The sequence below is a fragment of the Microcaecilia unicolor genome, chromosome 7 (assembly GCF_901765095.1).
Source record: "Microcaecilia unicolor chromosome 7, aMicUni1.1, whole genome shotgun sequence".
NCBI lineage: Eukaryota > Metazoa > Chordata > Amphibia > Gymnophiona > Siphonopidae > Microcaecilia > Microcaecilia unicolor.
Window position 1 is genome coordinate 109303280 of NC_044037.1, and position 24984 is coordinate 109328263.

At 48.9% G+C, this 24984-nt stretch overlaps 1 protein-coding gene across 2 annotated transcripts in view; it reads left to right on the forward strand.

The window, feature by feature from the left end:
- The window catches only part of SETD1A (SET domain containing 1A, histone lysine methyltransferase), a 355902-nt gene that overhangs the window by 20323 nt on the left and 310595 nt on the right, over positions 1-24984 (forward strand). The window contains exon 1 of one of the 2 annotated variants that reach the window (XM_030208985.1): positions 20109-20171. The exons of the other annotated variant lie outside the window; for it this stretch is intronic. The gene's annotated coding sequence lies outside the window, so the exon portion shown is untranslated. Of the gene's footprint in view, positions 1-20108; positions 20172-24984 lie in introns of those variants that run through there. 2 annotated transcript variants of the gene reach the window in all.

Sequence of the window (24984 nt, forward strand, 5' to 3'; positions counted from 1 at the left end):
GTTTTTTGAGGAGTGGTGTGACTACAGCATGTTTGAAGGTGTCAGGGACAGTTGCAGTGGAGAGAGAGAGAGAGGTTGAGGATATGACAGATGGAGGGGGTGACAGTAGGGGAGATGGTGTTAAATAAGTTGGTGGGGATGGGGTCAGAGGAACAGGTGGTGCATTTCGAGGAGGAAAGAAGGTGGGCGGTTTCTTCTTTTGTGATAATAGGAAAAGCGGAGGAGGAGGCCTGGGTTGTTTGGTTGAGGGAGTGGGTTAAAGGGTGATGTGGCATCCAGGAATGGGCAAAGTATAGCAATGCGCAGACTCTCATGGCTTTGTGTTTCTGACTTGGAACCGGCGGTTCAGCAGAGGTTGGCGGATGCCCTATACTGAGGGGATAACCTTTTTGGAGAGCAGGTTGAGGAGGTTGCTGACCATATCAAGAAACATCCTGATACCATATGTTCTCTTTCCTGCCAGACGTCGTCTGCATCAGCCTTCTCATCTAGGATGTTTTTTGGCAAGTCAAGGAAGGGTGCCTACTAATCTGAGGTGTAGGTACGCCGTCACCTCTTGCCAGCCTGCTCAGACTCAGCCCCAGTGCGCTCGTTCCAGTCAGCTTGTGCCTAAGGCCCCTGTTTCTCCCCAGTCAAAGCAAGGGACGAGCTTTGGACTGGCTCCAGCAGAGCATAGCTGCTGTCAAAGTGTTTGTCCCAGACAACTTGCTGGTTGGTGGGAGGCTAAAGTTTTTCCACAGAAAGTGACACCTTATAACCTCTGACCGGTGGATTCTTCAAATAGTCCTCATGTACGCCTTAAACTGGCATCAGAAACCTCCAAATTGCCCACCAAGAGCTCATCACTACATCTCTCAGCACAAGCAGGTACTTGCAGAGGAAATCTGTGCTCTTCTAGAGGCTCATGTGTATCTTGCCCGTTCTACCAGGGGAAGAAAGGCAGGGGTTCTATTCCAGGCACTTCCTCATGCAACAGAAAACAGGGGAGATGTGTCCCACCCTAGACATAAGGGCTCTGAGCAGTTTTCTTATCAAGAAGAGTTCAGGATGGTTTCCCTGGGCACCCTTCTCCCCATGATTTAGGAAAATGATTGGCTATGCTCTCTGCACTTAATGCATATACACATATTCTGATACTTCCAGCCCACCAGAAGTATCTTTGGTTTCTACTGGGAATATAGCACTTCCAGTTCCACGTGTTGCCCTTTGGCCTTGCGTCATTTCCCATAATTTTTACCAAATGTCTAGCAATTGTGGCAGCGTCACTACGCAGGCTGGTGTTACATGTGTTCCCTTACCTCGAGATTGGTGAAAAGCACTTTGGTGAGCGGTGCTCGGGAGTCCATACAGAGGACTATTAGGGTGCTAGAACTACTAGGGTTCATTCTAAAGTACCACAAGTTCCATTTTCACCCTGCCCAGCAATGGAATTCATTAGAGACGAGCTAGATATGCGGAAAGTTTGCTCTTTTCTTCTGGGGCCGAGAACAGACGCCCTAGTTGTACTGGCTTGTCGGGTTTGAGCCTCTCGGCAAGTCACGGCTCCGGGGATGTTTAAGTTGTTGGGCCACATGGCCTCCACAGTTTGTGACTCCCATGACATGCCTTCACATAAGGTCTGCCCAGTGGACCCTGGCCTCTCAGTGGTGCCAAGCCATGGGAGGTCTGGAAGATGTCATTCGAGTGTCCCCAGAGCTTGCTCGCTCTCTGTTGTGGTGGACCATTCGGTCCAATTTGACTCTGGGACTTCCATTCATCAGCTGCAGAAAATGCTGATGACTGATGCATCTCTCTTGGGTTGGGGAACTCAAGTAGATGGACTTCACATTCAAGGTGCTTGGTCTGCCCAGGAAACAGATCTCTAGATCAATCTCCTGGAGCTTTGGAGGATCTGGAACGCTCTAAAGGCTTTCAGAGATTCTCTTACCAAATTGTGTTCATTTAAATGGCCAATCAGGTTGCCATGTATTACACCAACAAGCAGGGGGCACTGGATCTCGCCCTCTGTGTCAGGAGGTTGTCTGGATGTGGCATTGGGCTCTCCGGCATGGCATGTACCTTTGAGTCACTTATCTGACAGGCAAAAAGAACAGCCTGGCTGACTGAGCAGGGTTATTCAACCGCACAAGGGATCTCTCAACATTAGGCGTTGCCCAAGAGATCTTCCAAGCATGGTGCACCCCCTAAGTGGATTTCTTTGCCACTCACATGAATCACAAAGTCCCTCAGTTCTTTTCTAGGCTTCAGGCTCATGACAGGCTAGCGTTGGATGCCTTCCTCCTTCATTGGGGGACAGGTCTTCTGTATACGTAACCTCCCATTTCTCTCATGGGGAAGACTTTGCTGAAACTCAAGCAAGTCTGTGGAACCATGATTTTATCGTGCCATACTGGCTTTAAACAGATCTTGCCTCTCTCCTTCTGGAGTTATCCTCCTAAGAACCATGGAGACTGGAGTTTTTTCTGATCCTCCTCATGCAGAATGAGGGATCATTTCTGCATCACAACCTTCAGTCTCTGGCCCTCACAGACTGGATGTTGACAGCCTAGAATTCGCTTCCTTGGGTCTTTCAGAGGGTGTCTCCAGGTCTTGCTAGCTTCCAGGAAAGATTCCACTAAGAAGTGTTACTCTTTTAAGTGATGGAGGTTTGCCGTCTGGTTTGAGGGCAAGGCCCTAGATCCTATTTCCTGCCCTACACAGACCCTGCTTGAATTCCTTCCACATCTATCTGGTTCTGCTCTCAAAACCAACTCTGAAAGGGGTTCACCTTAGTGCAATTAGTGCTTATCATCAACGTGTAGAGGGGTAAGCCCATCTCTGGACCGCTTCTATTGTTCACATTCATAGAGGTTTGCTTTTGTCAAAGCCCCCTGTCAAGCCTCCTGTATCATGCCACCACAATGTCGTTCTCACCCAGCTGATGAAAGCTTCTTTTGACCACTGAATTCCAGCCATCTGAAGTACGTGACCTGGAAGGTCATTTTTTTGTTTGCTGTTACTTCGACTCATAGTCAGTGACGCTTCAGGTCCTAGTAGTGGATGCACCTTACACTAAGTTTAATCACAACGGGTGCGTGCGGAGGACTATTCTAAGTTCCTGCCAAAGATTGTGTTGGAGTCCTGCCTGGACCAGTCGATTGTGTTTCCAACATTCTTTCCTGACCTCATGCCCATCCTGGCGAGAGCGCCTTTCACACCTTGGACTTCAAGCGAACATTGACCTTTTACTTGGAGTGGACTAGGCCCCAAAGGCAGTCCTCTAATCTTGTTTCTTTTGATCCCAACAGGATGGGGTCACCATCGGGAAAACGCACATCTCTAATTGACTGGCATATCACATTTCTTTCACTTATGCCCAGGCTGACCCAAACTTGGAGTGTCATGTCAAAGATCACAATGTTAGAGCCATGGCTACATTGGTAGCCCACTTGCAGTCAGCCTACATTAAAGAAATTTGCAAGGCTGCAACATGGTCTTCAGTCCATGTATTTGTATCTCACTACTGCCTTGAGCAGGATACCTGACGCAACAGTTGGTTCAGGCAGACAGTGGAGTGGAGGAGTGGCCTAGTGGTTAGGGTGGGTGGACTTTGGTCTTGGGGACTGAGGAACTGAGTTCCGATTCCTGGCACAGGCAGCTCTTGTGACTCTGGGCAAGTCACTTAACCCTCCATTGCCCGCTGCATAGAGCCTGCCATGAGTGAGAAAGTGCGGGGTACAAATGTTTAAAAAAAAAAAAATCTGTTGGGTCTAGAATCCAATCCCCCCCCCCCCCCCCCTGCAGCCAGTTTTGTTCTGTTCCATGCTGCACTTTCACTCAGTTTGTATATAGTTTCAGGTTAATCTGAGTTATGTCCTCACCGTTGCGAGGCCCAATTGACCAGTGTTTGTTGTTTTTGGTGAGTTTGGATGCTAGGGATTCCCCACTTCTGGGAATTATGGCCTTCTTTCCTCGGAAAAAAGCGAAGATACTTACCTGTAGCACACATTCTCTGAGGGCAGCATGCCTTATATTATCACATGCCCTCTCCCTCCCCTTGGAGTTGTCTCCTCTTCTTTATTTTCATCCTGTAGTATTTAACTGCAGTAATTGTGCTCTTGCAGCGGGCAGGAAGGCACTTGCACATGTGTGGTGGAGCATGTCTTGCGCTCCTCAAAGCTCTTGTAAAGTTTGTCATAAGCTCCGGACCAGGCAACTCAGGGCCATGTTACCCATGTGAGAATATAAGGCCTGCTGTCCTCGGAGAATACCTGCTACAGGTAAGTATCTTCGCTATTTCACCCTAATAATGGTTGATGCTAAACATAAGCTCAACAGGTTCCGCATCTGCTAGACATATCGAAATGAATACATGGAGTCTATAAAATAAAATTCAGTTGTTCTAAAGGCAATAACTATTGCAACAATAAAATAAGACGTAAAACAAACCAATCATTCATAGGCTAATGTATCTAACCAGCAATTATGCCATATAAGCAAATATGAAGAGTCTAGCATATCCAGCAATGGTAACAATATCAAACTAAAAGTACTTCTAAATAAATAAATAATGAGCCTTTAGCTATTTCCTAAAGATGGTGGTTTTGGTTGAGCATGTGGTCTGCTTTCACAGACCTCTACCCCATTAATGCAGTTTAATGAAAAAAAAAAAAAAAAGATTGAACTCATCACTTTCCTTAGTGTTTGCAGCAGATGAGTCTGGTAACAGGTGGGTTGTGTCCATCTACCAGCAGTTGGAGATAGATATAGCTTAAACTGAAGTGAGTGGCACTGGATGACCAGCCCCTTCAGTATAACTCTTATCTCTAGCAGGTGGTGGACGACTTCTCATCTTCTCCTGGACTCTTCTGTTGTCTTCTGGGGTTTCTCCTGGGCTGTTGGCCTGTTGAGAGCTGGGGGTGTTTGACCACTGCTGGTCCTCTTTGGAGGCATACCTGTAGCGTCGGGTCCCTGCTTCACCCCGTGATCTCCAGTCTCCTAGCCTTGTGACTGACTGACTTCTCTCCCTTTCTCACTAACCAAAAAAGAAAAAAGTAAAAGACAGCCTGTGTGGGTAGGGGGAAAAAAAAAGAAAGGAGAAACAAACAGCTTCTGACAGGAATGGAACTCTGATGTTCCTATTGGCCTTGTTGTGCCTCTCTGGCAATGTGCCTGCGCTGGGTAGTGCTGTCTTGCTACGGACCACGTTGCAGTGAGTACTTGATTTTTATTTTATTTGCTTGCTTGGTGGTTCTGCAGTGCTTGTGTTGGTGGCATAGTGGCAAAAGTTTTGAAAAGGAGATTCGCATCGGGCATCTGTTTGGCATGCTGCTTGGAGCCTTTGGCAGGGGACAGTTTGTTGGCTTTGGGACTGCCTGTTTTCCTGCGCTGAGCCTTCGGGTGCGTGCATCATTTTGTCTGCCAGTGCTGCTCTATTTGGCATGCTACTCGGAGCCCTTGGCAGGGGACAGTTTGTTGGCTTTGATACCGCCTGTTTTCCTGCGCTGAGCCTTTAGACGTGTGCACCGTTTTGTCTGCCAGTGCTGCTTCTCCCGCTGGTTAGCTGATGGCGGTGTCGGATCCCTCATGAGTTCCTGTGGTTTTGGTTCCCTCTTCTTTGGCAGCTGCCCCTGGTCCTTCCTGTGGGACTGGTGGAGCTGGGGAGGGGACTTCCCTAGAATTTATTCTTCTCTATCAGGCATATTTATTGAAGAGGGCTGTTCCTCAGTCACAGCACCTAGCTGATTCCTCCCCCCTGGGGTGCTCCTTGCAGGATTTGGGAACCTCCTACCTTGATCTTCTTGAGAACCCTTCTCACAAGAGGAGATGGGTACAGGTGGAGTCTGAGTCAGGGTCAGTGGCCCCCCCTTAGCCATTCGTCTTCTCTTGCCGCCCTGTCTGGGGACTCCCTCTGTCCCTTTCGTCTTAAGGAGCTGAAAGAGGGAGAATTGTTCCAGGAGGAGCCAGACAAGTTGCCTTCACTGATCTCCAGTTCTTTACAGACCTTAAATGTAGCTGATCATGAGTTGGCTACAGCCGCTGGTCAGCCTTAAGATGGCCAGCACAAGAAAGCTTTCTAAGGCATTCCCAGTACATGAAGCCATTTAGGAACTCATTTCAGCTCAGTGGTGAGACCTGGATGGAGGTCTCCGGGGTTCTAAGGCTATGACCCATCTTTACCCAGTGGTCGCTGACCAGATGGATAAGTTCATCCTCCCTACCATGGACACGCTGTTGACAGCGGTTATCAAGAAGGCTGCCCTTCTGGTGGAGGGTGGTGTCGCTCTTAAGGACATGCAGGACAGGCTTCTGGAAGTTTCCTTAAGGTGAACTTTTGAGGTGTCCGCGTTAGTCCTGCAGGCTTCTATTTGTAGTTTGTACTTGGCCAGAGCATACTTCAACTGGTTCCAGCAGGCTTTGGAGCAAAACCTGGAGGTGGCTTTGGCCTTGGCATCAGTTGGATACCATGTAGAATCTGGACTGGCCTATTTGGCTGATTCCCTTCATGATCTTGTCCGGACCGCGGCCAAGCAGATGGCTGTGGCAGTTTTCTCTCGTTGGCAGCTGTGGCTCTGCCATTGGATGTTAGACTTGGCTACTAGGTTACCCTTTCGGGGCAAGCTCCTGTTGGGTGAGGACCTGGAGAAGATCGCAAAGGATCTGGGAGACTCCCAAGAGTCGGTGTCTTCTAGAGGGTAGACCTGGTTCTGCTCCCCGGGTCAGGACCTCCCGTCCTCGTATTCGGGAGGCTCAGCGGTACTGTCTGGGTCGTCCCATGAGAGCTTTTCAGTACCCTGGATTTCAACAGTTGTCTTCCTTTTGAGGGGACTGGAAGCCTACAGCAGCTGCGACTCATCCTGGGGTCCCTGGACTTCCTTCCACTGATGGGGTGCTGGCCCACTCTTCGATATAGAGGATAGGGGTTCGGCTGACCCTTTTCTATGAAGTGTGGGCCAAGATTATCTTGGACCAAAGGGTATTGGATATCGTCAGAGACGGTTACAGACTCAAATTCTGCGCCCATAGGCGGCATTTTTGGAGTCTCAGCAACAGTTGCCAATGGGCGGCAGTTGAGGTCACTCTGTGATCCTGTTAGACCTAGGGGCTGTAGTTCCTGTCCCCTCCCTCTGAGGCCCGCTCAGGGCATTATTTCATTATTTCGTGGTGCTTAGAAAAGGAGGATTCTTTCAGCCTATCCTCGACTGCTGTAAGGTCAATCATTTCTTAAGGGGCGGACATCTTCGCATGGAAACACTAGGATCTGTGGTGGTGGCAGTGCAGCCAGGAGAGTTTCTGATGGCCTTGGACCCCAAGGAAGCCTGTCTGCATATCCTCATTTGGGACCCGCATCAGCGTTTCCTCAGTTTTGCCATTCTGGGATGCCATTTCAGTTCAGGGCCCTTCTCTTTGGCCTGGCCACTGTTCTATGTACCTTCTTGAAGGTCATGGTGGTGGTGGCAGCGTTCCTCAGGTGGCAAGGAGTCAGAGTTCATCCCTACCTGGACAACTGGTTGATTCAGGTGGACTCTACAGGAGAGTCAGTGGTCAATCTATCGAGTCATAGTTCTGTTACAGTCCTTAGGTTGGGTTATCAACTTTTCAAAGAGTTCTCTGATCCTGTCTCAAACCCTGGACTATCTTGGGGTTCGCTTCAACATGGCCCGGGGCTGAGTTTACTAGCCGGACAATAGGAGGGTCAACCTGCACTTTCAGATTCTCAATATCCTCCTGTTGTTGAGGCCTTGAGCCTGGGACTACGTGCAGATGTTGGGCTCTGTGGCGGCCACTCTGGAATTGGTGATTTGGGCTCAAACTCACATGTGGCCTTTACAGCTTTTACAAGTGGTCGCTGATGTCTCAGGACTATCAGTTCCATGTTCCGTGGCTTCCTCCAGCTCGCCGCAGTCTGGCTTGGTGACTTCATGACCCATATTTGATGAAGGGGATGCCGCTTGTGACTCCACAGTGGGTAGTAGTGATGATGGATGTCAGCCTCACTGGTTGGGGGGTCTCCGTCGTTACATGTGGGTTTTCAGCAGAAGGAAAGAATATGGGTCCGCTGGGCTGAACGCTCTTCTCCTGCCATAGCCTGTCACTTGTACTTTTCGTCTTCCCTCCGTGGCCGTTGTTAGGGTTCTGCACAAGATCGGGCGACATTGAGGTTGTGTCATCTTGGTGACCCTGGATTGGGCATGGCGCCCGTGGTATGTGGACTTGGTTTTCTCCTTGTAGAGCCACCGCTCTGGCTTTCAGTCAGCCCCGGTCTACCAGGTCCGGTTCAGATAGAGGGTCTTACCTCTTTGGTCTTATGGCCTGGCTCTTGAGGTGGTCGTATTTGAGAAAAAAGGGCTAATCGAATGAGGTGAGTGCTAAATTATTGTATGCTTGGAAGAGATGACTTCGATGGTCTATGCCTGGGTGTGGTGTCTTTTTTGTGGCTGGTGTGAAGATCACCTCCTTTCAAGGTGTCCTGTGGGCTCAGCTTTTGGCTTTTTTGCAGGATGGTTTGCAGAAGGGACTGGCTTATAATTCGCTGCGAGTGCAGGGTGGCAGCTCTGCCTTTCTCTGGGGTCGTGTTGGGTGTTCCTCCCTGGCTGCACACCCAATTGTAGTTTGCTTCTTACGGGGAGTTCTATTGCTTTGTCCTCCGCTGTGCCATCCTTGTCCGAATTGGAACTTGAATTTGGTCCTTAAGGTTTTACAAGGGGCACCTTTTGAGCCCTTGCGCAAGGCTTCAGAGAAGGATCTCACTTTGAAGGCGATGTTCTTGGTGGCTATGGCTTCGAAGTGGAGGGTCTTGGAATTACAGACACAATCTTGTTGCGACCCCGTCTTGCAATTTTCAGAATCTGGTATCACTTTTCAGATGGTGCCTTCTTTTTTACCGAATAGAGACAATCAGCCTTTGTTCCTTCTGTTGTTTCGAGAAGAGGTGCATCCTGCGGATTTCAGAATGCTTCAGCTTTTGGATGTTCGGTGGGTTCTTCTCAGCTACCTGCAGATGTGAATTTTGGCAGTCTGACCATCTGTTTGTTTTCTTATCCGGTTCTTGATGGGGTGATGCTGCTCCCAAGGCTGCCATCGCCAGATGGATCAGGGATGCAATTTCCTCTGCTTATATCCTGGCTGGTCGGGTGTCTTCAGAGGCATTGCGAGCCCACTCCACTAGGGTGCAGTCTGCTTAATGGGCTGAAATGTCAGTGCTGTCCCTGGATAAAATCTGTTGGGCGGCTACTTGGGCGTCCCTGCACTCTCTCTTTCTGGGCACTTTATAGTGGATGTGGCCACTAGATCTGATGCTGCTTTTGGAGCAGCTGTGTTAGGCACTGGGTGCGACAGTTTCCCTCCCTCTGTAGGGATGCTTTGGTACATCCCACTAGTTACTGGATTTATCTGCTGCATGCGCTAAGGAAGATAAAATTATGTCTTACCTGATAATTTTGTTTCCTTTAGCCGCAGCAGATGAATCTAGGATTCCTCCCTCCTTTCTCTGTCATGTGGCCTATCTACAGTGTTCTGTTCCTTTCCTGTCTAGGTTGTTCTGAAGAAAATTTAGCAAAAGGAAAAAGTAGTGCAAAATGGAATAGACAATGGAAAGATGGCGCCTGCGGGACACCTGGGATCCGCACCGTCCCCGAGCTGAGCTGAGCCCAAGGCTGCAGAGCTCTACAAACTAGGTCTCTGTTTGAAAACAGATTGACAGGCATAATTTGTTTCTACAGACCATTCCAAAAGCACATAAAGACTCCTGAGGCAGGCCAGTTGGCCGAAACACGGCCGTGTCGAGTCTCCTTGAGTTACAGTATTGGTTTGGTCTCATCAATTAAAGTGGACTTTTTACACATCGTCTAAGACCTTTTTCTTGTGTCATCTTTGCTGTGTTCCTTGTGGCTTTGAGCTTGGGAAGAGTGTGTTCTTCTGTGTTTACATTGACTAACAGTCAATGTAAACACAGCCTCCCATGAGTTGCAGTTTGTTTTGCACCTGTTGTTGGTGCACTGTTGGTGAGAGAGGTTTTGGTTTCGGGTTTGATTTCTGCTTTGTGATGATCATATACTGGTTACTGAAGGGGCTGGTCATCCAGTATCATTCACTTCAGTATATCTCTATCTCTCCCTGCTGGTAGATGGACACAATCCACCAGTTACTGGATTCATCTTCTGCAGTTAAAGGAAAGAAAATTATCAGGTAAGACATAATTTTACCTTGTCTCTGAAATGGGCAAAGGTTTTTTTTATGGTGCTAATAAATATCCAACAATACAGTGCCATAGAACCAGTTACCCCCAAGAAATGAAACAAAGCTTGTACTCTCAGCTACCTCCTATTTCCTGATGTCTTAGGTCCGCACACCATCCTCAGACACCTCATTGTAGCACAGTAAATGATGGCAGATAAAAGACCTGCATCACAACTAGAGCAGATGGCAATTTGTTACCATAACTATCACATCTAATTTCAACACACTGCCAATAGTCTGAAGAGTGATGTATTATTATGGCCTGGCATAGTCCCATTCATTATTAATAATGAATGAGACTATAAGGCTACCTCCGTGCAGGCTCGAGAAGTTTCCTTTCATCCCAGCCTCAAATTGCTAGCCCTACAGTGTAGAAATTGAGAAGCATTTAGTCTCCAAATGTGATGTGTTATGAATGGTTATGACCCTGTTTGTTATTCTTGTATTGACATATTGTACTATTATATCATTAATATTGTCTAGGGCTTTGTGCATAGGCGTAATTTGACTGTTTCATTTGGGGGGGGGGGGGCAAAGGATGGGGGCGGAGCATATTCATTTGCATATATACATATGCAAATGAATATGCTAATATGGAGGAAGGAAGGGAAAAAGGGTTGGCTTTTTGGGGAATAACCATAATGAATATTTATGAGATATCAAGCCAGCTCTTTCTCCCTTCCTTCTTTCCTCCTTACCCAGCACTCCCTCTTCCACTCCAGTAGTATTTCCCCACCCCCTTTCCCATACCATGCTAGTGTTGACCTTAGAAATGCATAAGCTCTATATGTAGATCCTTCAAGAAAGGTAGTGTGTCATGATTTAGGCTCTACACCCTTTCTGATGTTTTGGTGCCACCTCAGTAAAGCCAACACACAATCTCTCCACTGCAATACACTATACACAAACTTGTGCAAAAACACACTCATAACCTTACTAAACCATAACAGCACTAATTCCAAGGACAGGACGAGCTGCAGCCTTATGCGTGAAAAGGCAGAACTGTAATTACACCAGGCTCTAAAACACCGATACACTACCTCGTGAAAAACACATGACACAACAGACATGACACAAGGAACTAGAAAGCAAAAAATATGAAGGCAAAATACTGAACTGGAAAGTTAACTCAAGAAGTCAAACTCAGCATGCAGCAATACCAGAAAAATTGAAACTTACAAGCAAAATTTCACAGATGCACATTTCAAAAAGCTGACACATTCCAATTAATAAAGTCTGAATAAAATACTTTTTTCTACCTTTGTTGTCTGATCATTTAGTTTTTCTATTCGCTTTGGTCCCAGTGTCTTCTGTTTTATGCAGTGTCTTCTTTCCATTTGATATTCCATTTAATAGATTCAAAATAAAATACTTTTTTGTACCTTTGTTGTCTGGACATTTTACTGTTCAATATGCTGGTTCCAGTTTCCTCTTTTCCTGTCTTTCTGCTAATTCTCCTTCAACTGCTTGCTGTCCATTTGTCTTTTCTCTTCTCTCCTGTCTTATTCCATTCCTTCACTACACCTACCTTTGACACATTATTTCTTTTTTAGCTCTTTCCTCTCTGTTTTGTTTCTTTACTGCCTCTCTGTTCACTTAAATTTCAGCCTCGTCCTCATCCTTCTCCTTTTTAGTTTTCAGCTATCAAATTCCATTTCCTTCTCTCGCCCACTAGCTGCCCCATTCCTCTTCTCAGTCCTTCCTCCAACCTTCCATTTCCTTTCATCTTTAATCAACTCTCCATTACCACATTTCTGCCCCCCCCCCATCACTATCATCATCTCATTTGTTTCCTTCCCACCTCCCCTTTGGCCTCTCCCAAATAGTTCCACCATTTGCAGCATCTTCCTCCCTCCAACCTTCTAGCCCAGCATGCCTACTCCCTTTCTCCCCTTGTAGCCTAATATCTCCCTGTCCCTTCCATACATACACCCACACCCCAGCATCTTCCAGCCCCCCCTTCCCTGTGGTCCAGCATTTCTTCCTCTCTCTCTTCCCTCCCTCCAATTGTCCAGCATTTCTCCCTCACTCCCTTCTGTCCCTGGATCCACAATCTCCCTCTTTTTCTCTTTTCCCTCTAGTGTATATCTATCCCTTCCTCTCATCCATCCCCATGTACAACCTCTCTTCCCTCCTTCTTCTCTCTCACTGCCCACATCACTCTCAGTATTTCTCTTCCTTGCACCCTGGGCCCAACATCTATCTCTTTCATTCTCTTCCTTCCCCTTTTAGCTTCCCTCCCATCTCCATACAGCATCTCTCTCTGTCTCCCTCCCTCCCACTTCCATGTTCCAGCATTTCCCCTTTTCTCTTGCTGTCCCTCCCTCCTCCTCCACATCCAGCATTATTTCTCCCTCTCTCTCCCCCATGCATCTCCCCCTCCAACATTCCCCACCTCTCTCGCTCACCTCTACCTAGCATTACCCCATCACCCCAACAGTGCTCCTGTGACTGTCTCTCCCTGTCTCCCTGCCACCAGCCAGCATGCTGCCTCGGTCTTCCCCGCCGGCACTGCCTCGGTCCCTGACTCCCTGTAGCATTTTTGTCTTCACCCGTCCTGTACTCGTCGCTGTCAGCGATGCCATTCATTTTCACAGGCAGCCTCGTTCCCGCTCCCCTTTGCCGCGTCCTCCGGCTCTCTCTGATGCACTTCCTGTTAAACAGGAACAGGAAGTGCATCAGAGAGAGCCGGTTGGAGGAGTGGACGCGGCAAAGGGGAGCGGGAACAAGGCTGCCTGTGAGAATGAATGGCAGCGCTGACGGCGACGGGTACAGGACGGGTGAAGACAAAAATGCTGCAGGGAGTCAGGGACTGAGGCAGCGCCGGCGGGGAAGACATAATTAAGCCCCGCCAGTTCGACAGTGCGACTCGTTTGGGGAGGGCAATGCCCCCCCAATCTACGCCCATGGCTTTGTGTCTTCTGCCAGAGTAGTCTCTCTCTGCTTTCTCAGCCTACTGGTTGAAAGGCTTCCATTTGCCCACTGTGCTCTTTAACTGCACAATTCATGAAGAGGATTCTTTGTGCTAGGTCACCATTGCAGAAGCCTCCTATACTCTGCAACCTCAGTGTCATTTTCACATCTCTGGTGAAGCTGCCATTTGAACCAGTGGAATCTGGCTTCATTCAAGCATGCATCTTGGAAATTGCTCTTTCTAGTCAGTTACCTTATACAGAAGAAAAGGTGGACTTCATGCCTTAGCTACCAATGAACCATATAACCAATTTTGTCACAACCAGGTAGTTAGTTAAACTCATTACAAGTAGTAAATCCTTTCCATGTTAAGAAATTTTGTGTCTGAAGCCTCACAAGAATCCACTCAAGAATCCCCTCCACTCTGTTGACTGCAGTTGGGTTCTCGCTTACTGTCTCAAAAGAATTGAGTTTACTCCTATGTTTGTGTTCTTTAATGCCAATAAAACTGCATTCCATTACAAAGCAGACTTCAGTAAATTGGCTAACATCTTCCATACAATTTTGCTAGACAGACTGATCCTCTGTTAACCAGTAAAGTGAAATCTCCTCAGATAGCCACTGAAGCTACTGTTATTCTCCTGAAATCTGGTTCACTGAATTCTATATGCAAAGCACACCCACTTAGTATTTTCTTCGTACTGCCAAGATCAGTCCATGATCAGAAAGAGTGCTTCCTTGTCATCAAGCAGATGAATCCATTACGAGTGGGTTGTGTTCATCAACCAGCAGGGGGAGATAGAGAGCACTGAAAAACCATAGTGCCTCATGGCCAGCTAGCTCCATCTGCCTCTTCAATATTCTCAGATTCCCAGCAGGGTGCTGGCTCAAGGCCTGGCGTTCAAGGGTGACCCTCTCAATGATGGTGCGCCGGCCCTCTCCTCTCTCCCTGTTATAGGAGGACGACTTTCCCTCTTTCACGAGGAGTGGGCCAAGATTTCCTCAGATCAGTGGGTCTTGGTCCTGATCAGAGATGGCTACAGAATAGAATTCAATGCCCCAATAAGAGACGTGCTTGTGGAGTCCCGATGCGGTTCTGCCGTCAAACGGGCGGCGGTAGAGGAGACCTTACAAGGCTTGATTCACCTAGAGGCGGTGTGCCCAGTGCCTTCTGCCAAACTCGGCTCTGGCTGTTACTCCATTTACTTTGTGGTGCCGCGAAAAGGAGGGTCTTTTCGGCCAATCCTAGACTTAAAAGAAGTCAACAAGTCTCTGAGAGTGCGGCATTTTCATTGGAAACACTGTGCTCCGTCATTGCGGCGGTACAGCCAGGAGAGTTTCTCACGTCTCTGGACCTGAAAGAAGCTTACTTGCACATACCAATTTGGCCCCCGCACCAGAGGTTTCTGCGTTTTGCGGTGATGGGAAAACATTTCCAGTTTCGGGCCTTGCCTTTTGGCCTCGCCACAGCTCCCTGAACCTTTTCAAAGGTAATGGTGGTAGTAGCTGCTTTTCTCAGGCGAGAGGGTATCCGGGTTCACCTGTACCTAGACGACTGGCTCATCAGAGCGGACTCGGCAGAAGAGAGTCATCATGTTATAGCCAGAGTGGTCTCAGTACTGCAATCTCTGGGCTGGGTCGTCAATTTAGCCAAAAGTCACCTGACCCCCCTCTCAATCTCTAGAATATTTGGGGGTCCGGTTCAACATAGTCTCGGGGTATGTATACCTACCCGAGCAAAGGCGGTGCAAGTTTCAGAACCAGGTCCGTCTGCTCCTGAGGATGCCTCGCCCGCGAGCTTGGGACATTGTCCAGCTGTTGGGGGTCGATGACGGCCACCTTAGAAGTGGTGCCATGGGTGAGAGCGCACCTGAGACTTCTGCAGTGTTTCCTGCTTCAACGATGGTCTCCAATATCTCAGGATTATCAGTGCAGACTCATGTGGCTCCCTGCGGCCCGGCTCAGTATGGAGTGGTGGCTCTCAGACAGCATGCTGCGGCGAGGAATGCCGCTAGCGCTTCCCGATTGGTGCCTGGTGGTAACAGATGCCAGCCTGAAGGGCTGAGGTGCATATTGCCAGGGAAGGCCCAAGGTCTCTGGACACCTGAGGAGTCGGCGTGGTCCAACAATCGCTTGGAGTTGAAAGCGATATTTCAGGCGCTTCTGGCCTTTCAATTGACCCTGGAAGGATTGGCTGTCAGAGTTCTGTCGGACAACTCGACAGCAGTGGCCTACATAAATCGACAAGGCGGCACTCAGTGTCAAGCACTGGCCGCAGAGGCCACTCAGATATGCCACTGGGCCGAGCTACATCTGCAGTTTCTGTCAGCAGCTCACATTGCAGGTCAGAGCAACGTGCAAGCCGATTATCTAGGCAGGAATCAAATCGACCCAGCGGAGTGGGAACTTGCAGACGAAGTATTCCTGCAGATCTGTGCCAAATAGGGGACGCCTGTAGCGGATCTTATGGTCTCAAGCGCAGATGCCAAAGTCCCGTGGTTTTACAGTTGACGGAGAGATCCTCGCTCGGCTGGGTTGGATGCCTTGGCTCAACCCTGGCCTCAGGGCCTCCTGTATGTGTTCCCTCTGTGGCCCTTGAAAGGGCGAGTTCTCCTGCGGATTCGGCTACATCAAGGAGAGGTGGTTCTCATCGCCCCGGATTGGCCCAGGAGGCCGTGGTATGCGGACCTCCGGCGGATGCTGGTGGAGGCTCCCTGGCCGTTCCCTCCGGTACCGAATCTGTTGTCAAAGGGACCAGTAACCATGGAGGACGCCTGCCGCTTTGGTCTTACAGCATGGCTATTGAGAGGGCGCAATTGAGAGACAAGGGTTATTCCAGTAAAGTCATTTCCACTCTCCTACAGGCCCGCAAGCGTTCCACTTCCGTGGCTTATGCCAGGATTTGGCGCCAATTTGCGGCTGGTGTGCTTCTAAAGAGATCACACCCATGCAGGCTTCGGTATCGCCAATACTTGACTTTTTGCAGGATGGTTTACAAAAAGGCTTGGCCTATAATTCCCTGCGTGTTCAAGTGGCAGCCGTAGCATGTTTTCGAGGGAAGGTCGCTGGCCTCTCTCTGGCTGCTTGCCCGGATGTGGCACGGTTTCTCAGAGGGGTGCTTCAGCTCTGCCCTCCCGTGTGGGCTCCCTGTCCAGCCTGGAACCTGGGGTTAGTTTTAAAGGCCCTTCAGTGTTCACCCTTCGAGCCGCTTAGGCGAGCTTCAGAGAAGGATGTGACCTTAAAAAAAGTCTTTTTGGTGGCCATTATATCGGCGAGACGGGTATCTGAGCTCCAGGCGCTGTCCTGTTGAGACCCTTTTCTGCAATTCTCAGTCCGGAGTTATGGTACGTACGGTGCCTTCCTTCATGTCTAAGGTGGTTTCAGCATTTCACCTAAACCAGCCTATTTTCCTGCCTTCCTTTTCTAAAGAGGAATTTCCAGAATCATTTGGGCAGTTGCACCTTCTGGATGTGCGAAGGGCTCTGTTGCAATATCTGCGCATGTCAAATGCTTTCAGTGCCTCTGACCATCTTTTTGTTCTATTGTCAGGTCCGTGCAGAGGGTCTCCAGCGTCTATGGCCACTATAGCCCGTTGGCTCAAAGAAGCTATTTTTTCAGCATATTTGCTGTCTGGCCGGCCTCCGTCTGAAGTCTTTAAGGCACATTCCACAAGAGCGATTTCCTCTTCCTGGGCTGAAACTGGAGCACTTTCTCTTCAAGAGATATGTGGTGCAGCGACATGGGCTTCTAAGCTCTCTTTTGCCCGACATTACAGGCTGGATGTGGCTGCCAAGAGAGACGCGTATTTCGGAGCACAAGTGCTGGCACGTGGTGTGGCTTGTTCCCTACCAAGTTGGTAGGGAGAGGTGAGCTCTGGTGGTACTGCATTGCACCTGTTGTGTGGGGAAATGGAGGCACTAAATGCACAGGTGGCTTACATGTTGGAGGAAGAGGGGACGCACTGTAGGAGGTACTCACACCCCAGAGTTTTCAGGCCCCTAGCAGTTTCCTAGACCTCACTGGCCTGCAGTGTCTCACTAGGTACCGCTTTGATAGGGCTGCCATTCAGCACCTTTGTGACCAGCTCAAACTCCTCCTGCAGCCCAGGACCCATAGGAACAACCCCATCCCTGTGCACCTAAAGATCACTGCTTCTCTATCTTTTCTGGCCACTGGGAGTTTATAGTCTGTCCTATCTGTGAACACGGGTCTCACCCAGGCTTCCATTTCTAACTACCTCACCCAGTTCCTTGATACCTTCCTTACCCACACCTCTGAGTACATCACTTCCCCCCACCCCACAAGCCTTGCAGAACAACATGGCTGACTTCTATGCTGTAGCTCGCTTCCCCTCGGTCATAGGCGCCATTGACTTCACACATGTCGCACTCAGACCCCACCCCCCCGGGCACGAGAGGCCACTTATAGGAACAGGAAAGCATTCCACTCACTCAATATGCAAGTTGTGTGTGACGCCCAGGGGAGATTCTAGACGTGTGTGCCCGATACCCAGGTTCCACCCATGATGCCTATATATTGCAGCACTCGGGAATCTTCTGCAAGTTTGAGCGAGGGGAGATCAGTGGAGGATGGATCCTAGGTAAGTGCAGCATGGATCTGCCTAAACTTATACCTCCTCCACCAGGTAGCCCTCAGCACTGTCTCCCTCCAGCTCACTCCACAACCCACTATTCCCCCCCCCCTCCCATCTCCACAAGGTACCCACTCCAAACAATACACACTCATCTTTCTCATCCTGCTTCTCCCCAAAGGTGACAGAGGCTACCCACAAGGGAGTTGGCTCATGACCCCCATAGTGCACCCACAAACAGGGTCAGAGGAGAACTACAACAGTAGACATCGGACCACCCGTGGTATCGAGTGCACCTTCGGACAGCTTAAGAACAGGTTCCGATGTCTGGACCGTTCTGGAGGGGAGCTCCTGTACAGCACCCAGAAGGTGGCAAAGATATTCCTAGCCTGCTGCATGCTACATAATTTGGCAATGCGCAGAGGACAGGCCCTCCCAGAAGAGCCACAGCCACCACAGCAGCAGGCCCCAGATGAACAGGATGAGGAGCCCCCTCCACCTCCCGCCCACAGAGGAGAGCAGAGTGCACACCAGCTGGGGGTCAGAGCCAGGCAAAGACTGATCGAGACAAGTTTTGTGTGAGAGTAAGTTGACATTTCTATCACATAGTATTTACACACCAACACCATCCCCCCCTCCCACCACCATCACCCGCTCTGTGCATATTCCCCTCCATCCAACCCTCACCCCCCCCCCCAGCATGTCCCATCACTTTCCCCACCCCCTCCCCTGGCCCCGTCCCCTCCTACCCCTCCCATCGTGTTCCTTTGCAGCTGGTGCTGCAGGGGAACTCTGTTGAGTCCTCTGATGAGCTCCCACTCTCCTCTGTGTCCACAAGTCAGCTTGCTGCCTTGGCTGCCCTGTGGAAATCAGGCTACCTTGCGCTCTGTGGCTTGCCGTGCAACCTGGGCACAGGACCCAGAAGGGAAGCTGGTGTGATGGCTGCTGGACCAGTGGCTGGGGGAGGCTGAGGATCTCAAGCTCCTCTTCTTAGCGGGTGGTTGCTGTGCAGTGGTGGAAGTAGATGCCAGTTGTTGCTGCATGAGGGCTGTACTAGGTGCTTTCAGGTCACGGCGTAGGCCCTCGATGCTGTGCTTCAGCCGTTGGAGCTGCTGTACCACATTACGTTGGGCCTGTACCGCTTCCCTTTGCACCTGGAGCACTTCCCGTTGCAGCATCAATTTCTGGCGCCGGTAGTCTTCCATCTGCACATTCTGGCCCAACAATTGTGTGGCGAGGTGCAGTAGCTGCCTCCTCTGGCTGGATGGCCTCTGCTGAGGAGGTGCCCCCCTTTCTGCATCTTCTGCTGCTTCTTCAGTTCCACCATCGGGAAAGGCTGCGGGTGGTGGAGGGAGCCTCTGCTGCGGGTGGTGGAGGGATAGCCGGCGTTGCTGCTACTGCTGGGTCCTGTGGTTCCACCCCATGGTCCTGTGTGGTTTCTTATGCAGGCCCACTGGTTTGCCGCTCTGTGTGCTGGGGCTGGTGGCCACTAGGGCCAGCTTCTTCTTCTGACTGGCTGTCATCACCTGCATAGCAAAAGGGGAGAAAGTGTGTTGGTCAAAATAACCCACTTTTATTTTTCAGCATTCATATACATAGCCCCACAGGCAAAGACCCAGCAAAAGAGATGGTGAGGAATAGGATTGGCAGGCAAGCCACAGATGTCATTGTACATGGTACAGAGCTGGAGACAAGAAGCACAGTATATTATAGAGACTGATGTGCAAGAGAGCCACACAGGCAGGTGGGTAGACATAGAACTGTGGAAGGAGTGCAAAGGACACAGTGGCTACAGCACAGAGGTGTGGGAAGAAGATACGCAGAGTTTGGTGATGGGGAAGGCCCCCAAAGCTGTGAAACAGTGGTAACCTACACACACACATTGCTGGAAAACTCCCTGTGTCATGGTCTGTAATGAATAGTGATTTGTATTGCATGTGGTGTTCTCACCCCTTCCCCTACTGAGGAGCACCACACTGTCCCCCACTTTTGTAACACAGAGTGTAGTACAGCACAACAGCTTCCTGATGGTGAACATACCTGAGCCCTCAGGCTGTGCTGATGTGTCATGGGACCCAATGCCATGGATCCGTTCCTGGGGCAAGAGCCCATGAATGATTTGCTCAGTGGGGGTCGTTAGCGGTGTCATCTGCTGGGGGGTTGGCACCAGCCTTCCTCCTGACATCACTGCCACTTTCGTTTGCAGTCTTCCACATCCCTGCCACAGTGGAAGACGGTTGAGCCGGTCCCTTACTGCCTCCCTTTCTCTCTTCTTCGTCGTAGCAGCCAGCTTCTGGCCCGTGGGAGCAAAGAGATGCATGTGCCTCCTCTGGCTTTCCTGAACCAGCAGTTCAATTTCAAGGTGGCTGAAATTACCCTTGCGGGTGGGTGGTTGCTTTGGTGCCATTGTACCAATGTGATACAAAGAATTTTGTACCACAAGCTCAAGGTAAGCTCAAATCTCTCAGCCACCTCTTCCCTTTCTGCTATGTAGGTGCTAAGCAAACACTTCTTGCATCTTGCAGGACAGCTGGTCAAGTAATACACTGCACTCTGAGAGCCATGATTGTTTCTACCCAATTCATTGTACAGATGTCTTGTTCTCTATTGGACACACTCAGTTGTGGCTGCCTGTTGTGAGGGGGAGAGGCCTTGAGAATGGATGTGTGCATCCCTCATGGTCAAGGGCTCTGTATGGTCTCTGCATTCAAATCTTACCTCTATTTTCAACAGGTTAACAGGTATTCGAAGCAGGTAGTTTTTCTCCTGCTTTCCACCTCATGTGTCTCCCCGCTAGGTTCCATCCTTCTTTATGTGGTGAACCCCAGTCCCTTTTAATGAAGTGCCCACCCATTCTCAAGGTTGCTGGGGGTGGGGTGGGGGAGGAGCATATATGCACTGAATGTTTTTTCCACATTATTCAACACAGTCCATAGTTATGGAACAACAACATTTCTAAATTCTATCCTGCAAACTATTTTCAAGGTGGCCCCAGGTGCGTACCTACCACGGCCTTGAGCCCTTAAGTCATGGTGAGGGAGAGGGGTTCTGGTTACAGTTCCCTTTTCTCCTCAGCACTGTATACCATTGCTGATACATTCAATGTGAAAAGATGACCCAGCTGTTTGTAGCTCCTTCCTGACCCTCACCCATGTGGTTTGGTTGTGGGTAAGGGTGTCTGGTGATCAAAGAGCAAACATCGTCTATGCGCTACATATGGTTATCTGCAAGTTTCTACTTGGCAGATCATTAGTGCTAGACAACATACCTATTATTTACACAACTCTGTGCTGTGGGGCTCTATGGTAAGGGGGGAGAGGCTGGATGGGCATTTGTGTTCCTCAGCAGAAATGCCCACCCAGCCTCCCCCCTCTTACCATACAGCCATGCCGTTTGGAAGGAACAGGTGGCCTTCTGTATGGCCACACTTATCACACATATGTACCAAAGTTTCTCTGTCACAGTTCACCTGTCATGCAACCCAGATTGCTGCCTCCTCTCAAATCAACCCCCAGCATTTGATAATATGTAGTGCACAAAGTAGAGACACACACCCTGTTATATCAAAAAATATGAAACTTATATTTAACAAAACAAAAAATAGAACTATATACAATTTTTTTTTTTGTTACAGTTTCTCAAGGGAGGCCTTGCCCTCCTCCCTGCATGCTTAGCCTGCCGCATTGCCAACATCTCCAGCCTCATCGCTGACACCTCCTGCAGCAACTGGTTTTGGCTATTCACCAGTTGCTGCAGGAGGCGCTGGGCTGGGGATTGTGATGGGGCTGGTGCTGGAGATGGTGTGGAGACGGCTGGAGGTGTTGGGCCCTCCTCCTCGAGGGGAGGCATATCATGCCAGGGGTCCTCCTGCTCGACCACTGCTGCAGGTAGTTCTGCCTCCTCCTGCTCCTCCTCCTCCTCCACGACTGGAGCAGGCAGTCCTGCCTCCTCCTCCTGCTGCTGGTGCCTTGTGTATGTAAAAGGATTGTCTTTGAGATCAGCATATTCAACGTGGCTTGCATAGTGCAGGAGCTGGTATGAGGCAGGAATGGGGAAAGGTGGGGTCAGTGGTGAGCCCTGGGCTAGACATGTGGGGTGTGAGATGCATGAGATGATATGACAGGGACCTCTGGAAGCTGGTCTGAAAAAGGAATGCACTATAGATGTGTTGGCAGAGAACACTCATTCCTCAGCAGCATGTTAGCATTTTGAGTTGTGACTATGCTAGTATGACCATTTTTTTTTTTTGGTGGGGGGGGGGGGGGGGGAAGCACTATTTCTTTACGTTGCTTTCAAATCATGCTATGACATCCACTAAGAGCAGGACATCAGGCAAGAATATCATGAAACCATATCCACCCCAGAAAGGGGGATACAGAAGTGAGGCGTGTCATCTCATTCATCTCAGAGGAAGTTAGTTGGAAGTTACAGCCACACTCATGGGGGAGGGTAGCTGCAACCTCAGGCCTTGATCTGGGACAGAGGTTTTATGACTTACTAGTTGCCTATTAGCCACATGGAAACTGATATTGTACAGGATATTAGCATTATTAAATAAATACATTTATAAATGAGTACAGGTGCCCTGTTTATAATACTTACGTTGAGCCCTGAGGCGCCGTCGCATGCTCCTAATAGATTGGGGCTGTCCCACCGCATGCGCTGGAACCTTCTCAGGGACTCCAGGTCCTGACGTATGCCAAAATGTCTGTAAGATACAAGTTTGTACACCAGGAGTCAGGGGATGGCCCTTCTCGCCTTCTCAACATAAAATCATTTGGCAGCCACATTGTAGAGACACACAGCATTGATGATGGGGGGGGGGGCGGACACACATGACATTGATACAGGTGATGTCATTGAGGTGGACATGAGGACAGAGAGTACCGTTTGTGTGCAGTAGTGTTAGTCAGTGAGAATGTTTTCCTTTTAATACATTGATTTGATTAATGAATGTGGGTGTGCACATACTGATTACCCTTGAATGCAGACTACAGTTAGTGCTTACATTGCTGAGGGAGCTCTTATATGTGTAGCTACAGGAGGGGGACCTGATAGGCCAGGACCGGGGGGGGGGGGGGGTAACCTGTCTCTTATGACTCCAGGCTCTTATCGAGACAGTCCTGGGAGGCAGGTGGTGGTGGTGCATAAATAGTACCCGCTGGTGCTTTAGGCACAGCTCAATCAGGCAAAGATTTTCTGCGAGGCTGAAATTAGGCTCCCGGCGCACAGACATGTTTGTCAGGGAATAACCGTTGGAAAACGTGCATCACCTTATATGGACGTCCTTACATGCACAGTTCCATATAGACGGGTCAGCACGTGCACGTCCTGGCATATATAATGGCTCCACACATGGACGGCCGTCACGCATGGATGTCCGTGGACTGTTGTCACGCCTGCGGGGCCTTATTTGAGTGAGTATGTATTCACACGTGCGGAGCCTTCCTATTATGGATCATTATCAAGTGTGCAAACTTCATATATACACAAAGTATGTATGTTCCTTATATTTCCCATAGCTGCATGTTCCGGAAGTACAGTGCATGTAGTTGCGGTCATCCAGGTACGGGGAAAATATAAGGAACATTGAGAAGTATAAAGTACAGTAACAAGGACGTGTTTCTCACAGAACTGCCGAAGGACGTCCATCTTACTAGGCCCACCGAAGAACGGTGGCCCTGTAACAGGGACGTCCTTTGGCAGTTCTGTGAGAAACACGTCCTTGTTACTGTACTTTATACTTCTCAATGTTCCTTATATTTTCCCCGTACCTGGATATCTGCAACTACATGCACTGTACTTCTGGAACAACCAGGTACATCAAAGAAGTCCAAAGTATAGTAATAAGGACGTCTTTCTCGTAGAACCGCCGAAGGACGTCCCTGTTACAGGGCCGCCGTCCTTCGGTGGGCTAGTAAAATCGACGTCCTTCGGCAGTTCTGTGAAAAACATGTCCTTGTTACTGTATACTTACTTATACTTACTGTACTTTATACATTGAATGTTTTAAGGACATATTTGCGGAGGAGTGGCCCAGTGGTTAGAGTGGTGGACTTTGGTCCTGGGGAACTGAGGAACTGAGTCGATTCCCGGCACAGGCAGCTCCTTGTGACTCTGGGCAAGTCACTTAACCCTCCATTGCCCACCGCATAGAGCCTGCCATGAGTGGGAAAGTGCCGGGTACAAATGTAATAAAATAAAAAAATAAATATTTTTACTATACTTTAGATGTCCCTGATTTGGGTGTTTTCAACTGCGATAATGGAACGTCTAAGGACGCCCATACTATTTTCGATTATACCTACCTGATTTTGGACGACTTTGTGAGGGTGTCCTCATTCATACTTGGACGACCTTTCGAAAATGCCCCTCCGCATCAACCAACTCACCTTTATCCACATGTTTTGTTCACGTCCTTCAAAGAAATGTTAATAGATTGGTGGATTAAGATTTTTGTTCATTAAATCCATGCTGGCTTTGTCTCGTTCCATACTGTTGAATATGCTCTGTAATTTTGTTCTTTATAATAGTCTCTACCATTTTGCCTGGTACCAACGTCAGGCTCACTGGTCTATAATTTCCTGGACCTCCTATGGAACCTTTTTAAAAATTGGCGTTACATTGGCCACTCTCCAATTTTCCGGTACCACGCTCAATTTTAAAGATAAATTATATATTACTAACAATAGTTCTGCAAGTTCAATTTTCAATTCTATCAGTACTCTCGGATGAATACCATCCAGTCCAGGAGATTTGCTACTCTTTAGTTTGTAGAACTGCCCCATTGCATCCTCCAAGTTTATAGAGATTTCATTCAGTTTCTCCGAGTCGTCAGCTTTGAATTCCATTTCTGGCACCGGTATCTCCCCCAAATCTTCCTCTGTGAAGACCGAAGCAAAGGATTCATTTAATCTCTCCGCTATAGTTTTGTCATCCCTTTTTTACTCCTCGATCATCTAGCGGTCCAACAGATTCTTTTGCCGGCTTCTTGCTTTTAATATACCTAAAAAACATTTTGCTATGTGTTTTTCCCTCCAACGCAATCTTTTTTTTTTTTCCCCAAAGTTCCTCTTTGCCTTCCTTATTAGCGCTTTGCATTTGACTTGCCATTCCTTATGCTGTTTCTTATTTTCAGTCGGTTCCTTCTTCCATTTTCTGAAGGATTTTTTTTTTTTTAGCTCTAATAGCTTCCTTCACCTCACTTTTTGTGTTTCAACAATTTTTATTAATGATTCATCTCATAAAACAATAGCCATTTC